This window comes from Tenrec ecaudatus, chromosome 2 (genome assembly GCF_050624435.1).
Source record: "Tenrec ecaudatus isolate mTenEca1 chromosome 2, mTenEca1.hap1, whole genome shotgun sequence".
In the NCBI taxonomy this organism is placed as follows: domain Eukaryota; kingdom Metazoa; phylum Chordata; class Mammalia; order Afrosoricida; family Tenrecidae; genus Tenrec; species Tenrec ecaudatus.
The window spans coordinates 99,861,238-99,868,394 of NC_134531.1; the positions used below are offsets into that span (position 1 = coordinate 99,861,238).

At 38.4% G+C, this 7,157-nt stretch overlaps 1 non-coding gene across 1 annotated transcript; it reads right to left on the minus strand.

Annotated features, from left to right (window-relative positions):
- Positions 1–485: 485 nt before the first annotated feature.
- LOC142441596 (small nucleolar RNA SNORA38) lies at positions 486–616 on the minus strand. The gene has a single exon (XR_012782962.1). It is a non-coding gene; the product is annotated as a small nucleolar RNA SNORA38 (small nucleolar RNA).
- Between the last annotated feature and the right edge of the window lie 6,541 nt (positions 617–7,157).

Genomic DNA, 7,157 nt, shown 5'->3' on the forward strand with positions numbered 1-7,157 from the left:
ACAAAGATAATGAAAAAACACCAGCAGAAACCAAATCTACACTGATACAGTTTAAAAGCACAGAGAAAAAAGAAAAACAACTTCCCCAAATCACTACCTCTCCTGACCTCAATCTACAGCAGCTCTGTCCCTCTGACATTATAGAAGAAGAAAGGTTAATAGATGGAATCTGACATTCACACTTATTATCAGTCAGATGTTTTTATGGAAAATATCTCTGATACATTGGGAAATGTATGTAGAAAAAAGATATTGAAACTCATTTAGTCAATATGCCTAGCTTTAATATTCAATGCCTACCACTGCTATTCCTCACTCTTCCGCCAAGATTAAGATGAAAGTTGGAGAAGAAAAGCAATCCACTTTATCTAATTAGCTTTCAGGCTTTCTTTGTCATAGGTTAAGTGGACATGTGTTTGTTGTTGCTGTTCTGCTTATCTGTTTAGTTCCATTTATATAAGGTTTTCTTTTCTTTTTTTTTTTTTCAGTGTGGGGTGGGAGCTCTGGAGCCTGCGAGGAGCAAGCTGGCCCCAAACTTCTCCAAACCCACATTTCTTTGCCTCCAATTCTTACGTGTCTAAGGACAGGGAGCCACAGACACGCCTTTGTAGGAGGACAAGGTTTTCCAAGTACTTTTCTACTTGTGATTTCTAGTCTAATGTATGTGATCCAAGGACACACTTTGGATGATTTCTATCACTTCAAATTGCTTAAGGTTTATTTTATAGTCTAAGATAGTCTATTTTGATGCATGCTCTATAAGCACTTGAGAAAAACATATATATGTGGTTGTTTGGGGGTGAAGTGTTCCAAAACTCAATTCAATTCAGTCACCGGATAGTGGTGTTTTGTTTGTTTGTTTCATTTGTTCAGGTCATCAATTTCCTTACTGATTTTTTTGTCTACTTGTTCTATCAGTTGCTGAGAAAAGCATACTGATTCCTCTCATTGTGGTTCTAACATACATACTCAAGTATAAGTCGATCATATACTCAAGGGTACATTGAGTATAAGTATATACTCAAATATCAGCTGAGGCACCTATTTTACCGCAAACACTGCATTAAAAATGTGCTGAAAATCTTGGCTTATACTCAAGTGTATATGGTATGTTTTCTTGACAGAGATACTCACATTGGATTGTCAAAGTCTTTGTAGATAATTTAATAATATTAAATGTAAGGTTCTTTACCCATGAAAACAATTTTCTTGAATAAAGTCTATTTTTTCCTATTTTTATAGTAAATTATGTGAGGGTTTACATTTCAGACCATCAACTTTGTATTCATCAGTTTAAGCTGCTAATCAAATTCCCCAATCATTTACCTTTCACCAACTCCTTGATTTATTTTCTCCCCTTGATGAACTAGCTTCTATTTCATCCAAGATATCACCTATTAAAAGTCTAGAACATTGCTTTGCCTCCTTTACCTTCCCCACTCTCCAAAATCTGTTTCATTCCCTTAAGTATGAAAGTATTTATCTTAGTCCACACTCTATTTTAATAATGCTATTATATATTTGTCCTTTTTTATTTGGCTAATGTCACTAAGCTTAAATTTTACCATGTTGATTCATGCTAAAGTGCTTTGTGGTTTTTCTCATCGTTTCTTAGCCTGCATACTGTCCCACTGTATGTATGTATCAGTGTTTCTTTGTTTATTCTTCTACTGATGGACATTTAGGCTGTTTTCATCTTCTTGTTGTTGTGAACAATGCTGCACTGAACATGTGTGTGCATATACCTATATGTGTTATAGCCCACCACAGCAAGCAACTAACAATTATATGGCTTGCCCAGTATACATTAAAAAGACCGTCGTAACCACTAGTTGTTCCCCGCCCACACACACACACACACACAAAGACCTTTGGTCAAGGAACAAACACTTGCCAGAAAGATTCCACCAGACCAGACACTATTTAGAAGGGAGGAGTCTAGCAATCCACTTCCTGGCCAACAACCTTAGAGTCAGTACATATTCATAATTCCTCAGAAATCTGTTATATATATACAAGCACCTCAATTTATTTCTCAGTCCTTCACTCAGCCAATCTGGGTCATCGGTGCTTAACTGGGCTGAATTAAATACAACACACACATATATGATATAAAATGAAATTTTTATTTTCAAAGCAATTCATTCATTTATTTATTTATTTTTACAAAACAACCTAATCACATTCAAAGCACTCTCCATTACATTCAATGCATTGGTCAAATCTGTGATTTCATTCCAGAAGTCATTTTTCCAACTCATCTGTTTGGATGGCTGACAACACCTCCCTCATTTTTTCTTCACCTCTTCCATGTTGTCAAATCCCTGTCGTTTCGTGGAAACAATATGAAGTCACAGAGAGTGAAATCAGGTGAGTAAGGTGTGTGGGTCAAGAGCTATGCGTTTTTTTTTTGCCAACAACTGACTCACTGAGATGGCTGTGTGAGCAGGTGCATTGTCATAATGGCAAACCAGCCCCAGCCTTGCCACAAATCAGGCTTTTTTGTCACACACTGTTATGCAATCATTTCAAAACCTGTAAATAGAAAGCTTGATTAAGAGTCTGACCAGATGGAGTGAACCCTAAATGCACTATTCCCCTCACAACAAAATTAATAAATGAACATCTTTTTGGTGGGGTACCCCCTCATATATGTATGTTAAATTTAAATGATCTTCCTACTACTTTTTTGCATGTTTTTTTCTCAATTCACACTTGCATGTTTCTTAAGAGAAAGAGTTATAGTAAATCGTTTCCATCTTTCTCAGCGTCGCACTTGTTGTATTTACTTGTTGGCTTTCAAGGCTTTCTCATGCATAGGTGTTCATCCCTTTGGATGGTACATGCATAGGTTTGCTTTCCAAGGTGTTCTCCGTGATCAATGTTTTCTGAGTTTCTTGAATTGATAATTTGGTGTTTGTGTTTACTTTCAGAATATCCACAGCCATCCTCTAATTAATCTACTGATCAGACTGTTGAAATTGTTTTCTATCTCTGTTATTGTCTTATCATTAATATTTCATCTGATTCTTATAATCCCTATGTCACTCCTAAAATTACCCATCTAACCTTGAACATTTAATTTAATTGTTATTAGGGTTTTTAACATTGTTCTTAAACCAAAGCCCACTGCCTTGGAGTGGACTCCAACTCACAGAGACCTTAAATTAGGGTTTCTGAGCCTAAATTATGGAGAGCAGACAACCTCATCATTGCCCTGGTCCACAGCAACACCCTTTCTGGTTCTTCTGGTATTCTCATGTTCTTTGCGATGATTTCACTTATTCATACTATCTTAGTATTTTCTTTTAATATGTTTTGGTATGTTACACATGACAGAAAGGTTCTTGCTTTTATATACTTATTTAGGCATGGAGATAAAGCCACCTATTTTTGCTGCTAGTCATTTAGTAGGGTAGTATGTTATTTCATTTAGAATTGAAATATGCTTGAAATTTGATTTCGTTAGGGTGACTCTCGGTGTGTCAGAGATTGTAAATTCTCTGTTAATACCTTGTTTCTATGTCTCTTCCCTTAACTATGATTTTCCCATTTGTGCAGCTATTCAGATAACCTATCTCTTGCAACGCTCCAGTTATTGTCCACTGCCGTTTAGTGTTGCATCTCTCACTGTGTCCATGGCATATGGCTGAGGGGTGCAGCATTTCACATACTCTTAATTTGGCCGGGTTTTTAGGCAGGCAATGTGACCGTGGGTCATAAAGGCTTTTTCTACACAATTTTTCTTGTCAGCTTTTCAAACAGAATGGGCAGGTGTTTTCCTTCCAGGGGTAGAAGTTATTATATACCATTTTTACCTTCTCCCAGAAGCAGTAGTTTTCTATTCATGTCACCCAGGTACAGTTTTCATGCTCTATCTCCTAAAGTTTGAGGCGTTCATTCTACATGGGTCTGTTTGGTTTGCAGGTGTTTCCTCCCCCCGTCACTCTTGTTTCTGTTAGCATTTCAGTTTGAGTAGGTTTTATTTTCATTTTCAGATTTCCCCCTCAGCTTTATTGCTCCTTTTCCTTTACAATGGCTGCACTAAGAGACACTCAGTTCTGTGTGTAAGTTTTCTGTTCTATGTGTTTTGTACTTGTCTCTTCTGTTGTGTTAGAGATAGCGGAACCGTGCATCTCCGGGTGGTGGAAGTGGCGGCTTGTACTCTCCCCCTGCCAACATCAAGAAGAAAAACCTCTTCAGTGTCTGTTTCTCCAATAATCGGCTTCTGCTTGTTCCGTTTAACCCAGGACATTGAACAGGACTCTAACCCAACTTTATCTGCATTTCTCGGTCATATGCTCCAGTTGACCCATATTCACTCTTTAACAATTTCTTTAATGTTTCAAAACTAGTCTCCTTACCACTTCCCATGACATTCTTTAACATCTTTCCCAGATAAACCAAAGCCTGAATCATGTCCTTTACCTTGGGCACCTGACTTCCTCAAGATGGCAGATGAAACTGCAGAGCAGAGTTTTGCCTTGCAATTGCAGTTTCCTTATAGACTCAGGACATGGTGTCAATGATCATTTTTACTGTTTTTGTTGTTGGAAGAGAGTGAGTGATGCCACATCCAGCTGAATCTAAAAGTCTATATAATTTAAAAATATTTCTGTTGCATTGATATTGACACAAATGATCCTATAAAGCCGAGTAGAATTTCCCTACAAGGTTTGCAGCGATGTGTAATCTTTACCCAAGTACACTATAGCATCTTTCTATTGAACAGCAGCTGGTAGTTTTGAATCACCAAACTTTGAGTGCTTAAGCACTGTGACAGCAGGGCTCTTTATATAAGTTTCATTAAGGTTAAATAAGAAAAATATGAGTAAATTTTGTAAAGCAACTTACTTCTCAGGTTAATGTGTTCTGAAGGAGTCTTTATTGTTGAGCATGCTATGGACAAAGGACACACACAAGCACACGCAGCTTTCACATTTCGACGACACCTCTTTTTTTTTTCAATCATTTTATGGTAGCTCTTATCACAATCCATACATATATCCATTGGGTCAAACATATCTATACATATGTTGTTATTATCTTTTTCGAAACATTTTCTTTCTACTTGAGGTCCTGGCATCAGCTCCTCCTTTTCCCCCACCATCCCCCACCCTGAATCTCCCATGCCTCTTCTTTTGCTCCTGATCAGACCCATCCCACATCCTGAGCTGCAGCTTCAGTGCTGTTCTCTGAAGTGCATTCCTCTGGAGTGGGAGGTGGGGTTCCCACATAGTTGGAATTGGAGGTCAGCCCACTGACCTCTCTATTGGTTCCTGGCTTCATGCCTGTTTGTTGCATTCACATCTTGGTGAGCCATGTGAAGTATGGTCTTCTCTCTCCCTCTCCTGTGGAGATGTAAACAACACCCTCCCCTGGGGCGGGTTAGTGTCCTGTTGACCTGCCAACCCTCTTTCCTTGTTTCCACATTATTATTATTTGGCTGCCATATGTCTTCCTGGGTTGGGTTTGGCAACTGGACCTCACTCCAGGAATGTATGTGTTTAGTAGCTTTCCCCATATGTCCCTTTTTGCTTTTCTTTCTTATTTTTTTTTTTTTTTTGCTTATCTTAGTGGACTCATGTAGTACTTGTCCTTTTGTGCTTGGCTTACTTCACATAGCATATTTTCCTCCAGTTCTTCCTAGGCGGTGATGTTTCATACATTCATTGCTGCTTTTTAGAGAATGCAGTACTCCATTTTATGTATGTACCATGGTTTCTTAACCCTTTCATCCGTTGATGGAAATTTGGGTTGTTTCTAACCCCTTGTAATTGTGAACTGCACTGCTATGAATATTGGAGCACAGATGTCTGGCCATGGTTTATCTCTTATCTTTTCTGGGTATAAGTCCAGTAGGGGGATTGCTGGGTCCTATGGTAGCTCAATTTCCATCTGTTTTAGAAATTGCCAAATCATACCTACAGGTCCACCGGCAGTGGACGAGAGTTCCTGTCTCTCCACAGCCCCTCCAATAATTGTTACTTTCTGATTTTTTGAATTGGGCCATCTTTGAGGGTGTTAGGTGGAAACTCATAGCTGTTTTAATTTGCATTTCTCTTATGGCTAGGAATGTGGAAGATTTTCTCATATGTTTATTGGCCATTTGGATTTTGGCCCTTGAGAAACTTCTCTGTTCAGGTCCTTTGCCCACTTCCTCAATGGACAATTGGTGCTTTCCTTGTTGTAAGTTAGTGATGTGACATTGCTAAAGATCTTTTCCCAGTCTGTGGTCTCTTTTTACTCTCTTGGTGAATTCTTTCAATGTACACAAGTGTTTTATTTCAGTAGATCCCACTTGTCAATTTGTGCCACCTGTGCGTTTGTGGTTTTCAATTATCCGATAGCCTATGTGTTCTCTGATTCAAAGTTGCCAGGTTTGTCTCACTTCTCTCATTGATGGTCCTAATAGTTTGGGGTTTTACCTCCAGGTCTGTGATCCACCTTGAATTTATTCTTGTGTATGGGGTAAGGTAAGGTCTCACTTAATTTTTCTGCAGATATATATCCATGTTTTTCCAGCACCACTTATTGAAGAGGGCATCCACCTCCCATTTGAAATTTTTGAGGTCTTTATCGAAAATCAATTGTCTGTAAGCTTATGATGTTATTTATGGGTTTTCAGTCCTTTTCCATTGGTCTCAGTGTCTGTCATTATTCCAATGCTACACTGTTTTGACCCCTGTGACTGTATAATAGGCACTAACAAGCCCTCCAACTTTGTCCTTCTTTCTGAGGAGTTCTCTGATAATTCTGGGCTTCTTTCCTCACCATATAAAGTTGATAATTAGTTTTTCCAATTTAAAAAAAAAGATGATGACATATGTTATCAGGATAATGTAGAACTTATATAGTGCCTTGGGCAGAATTGGCACTTTTTACTATATTGAGTCTTCCAATCAATGAGCATGGGATAGCCTTCCATTTGTTGTGGTCACTCTTGGTTTCTTGTAATAGTGTTCTGTAGTTTGCCTCATACATATATTTTGTTTCTTTATTAGGTTTGTCCCGAGATATTTCAATTTGTGCGTGACTATTGGAAAGCGTGCTACTCTTTTGATCCCCTCTTCCATGGTCTTGTCCAATGTATATAGCAGTCCAATAGATTTCTGTCTGTTGATCCTAAACCCTGCCACTCCGCCATACTCCTCTAT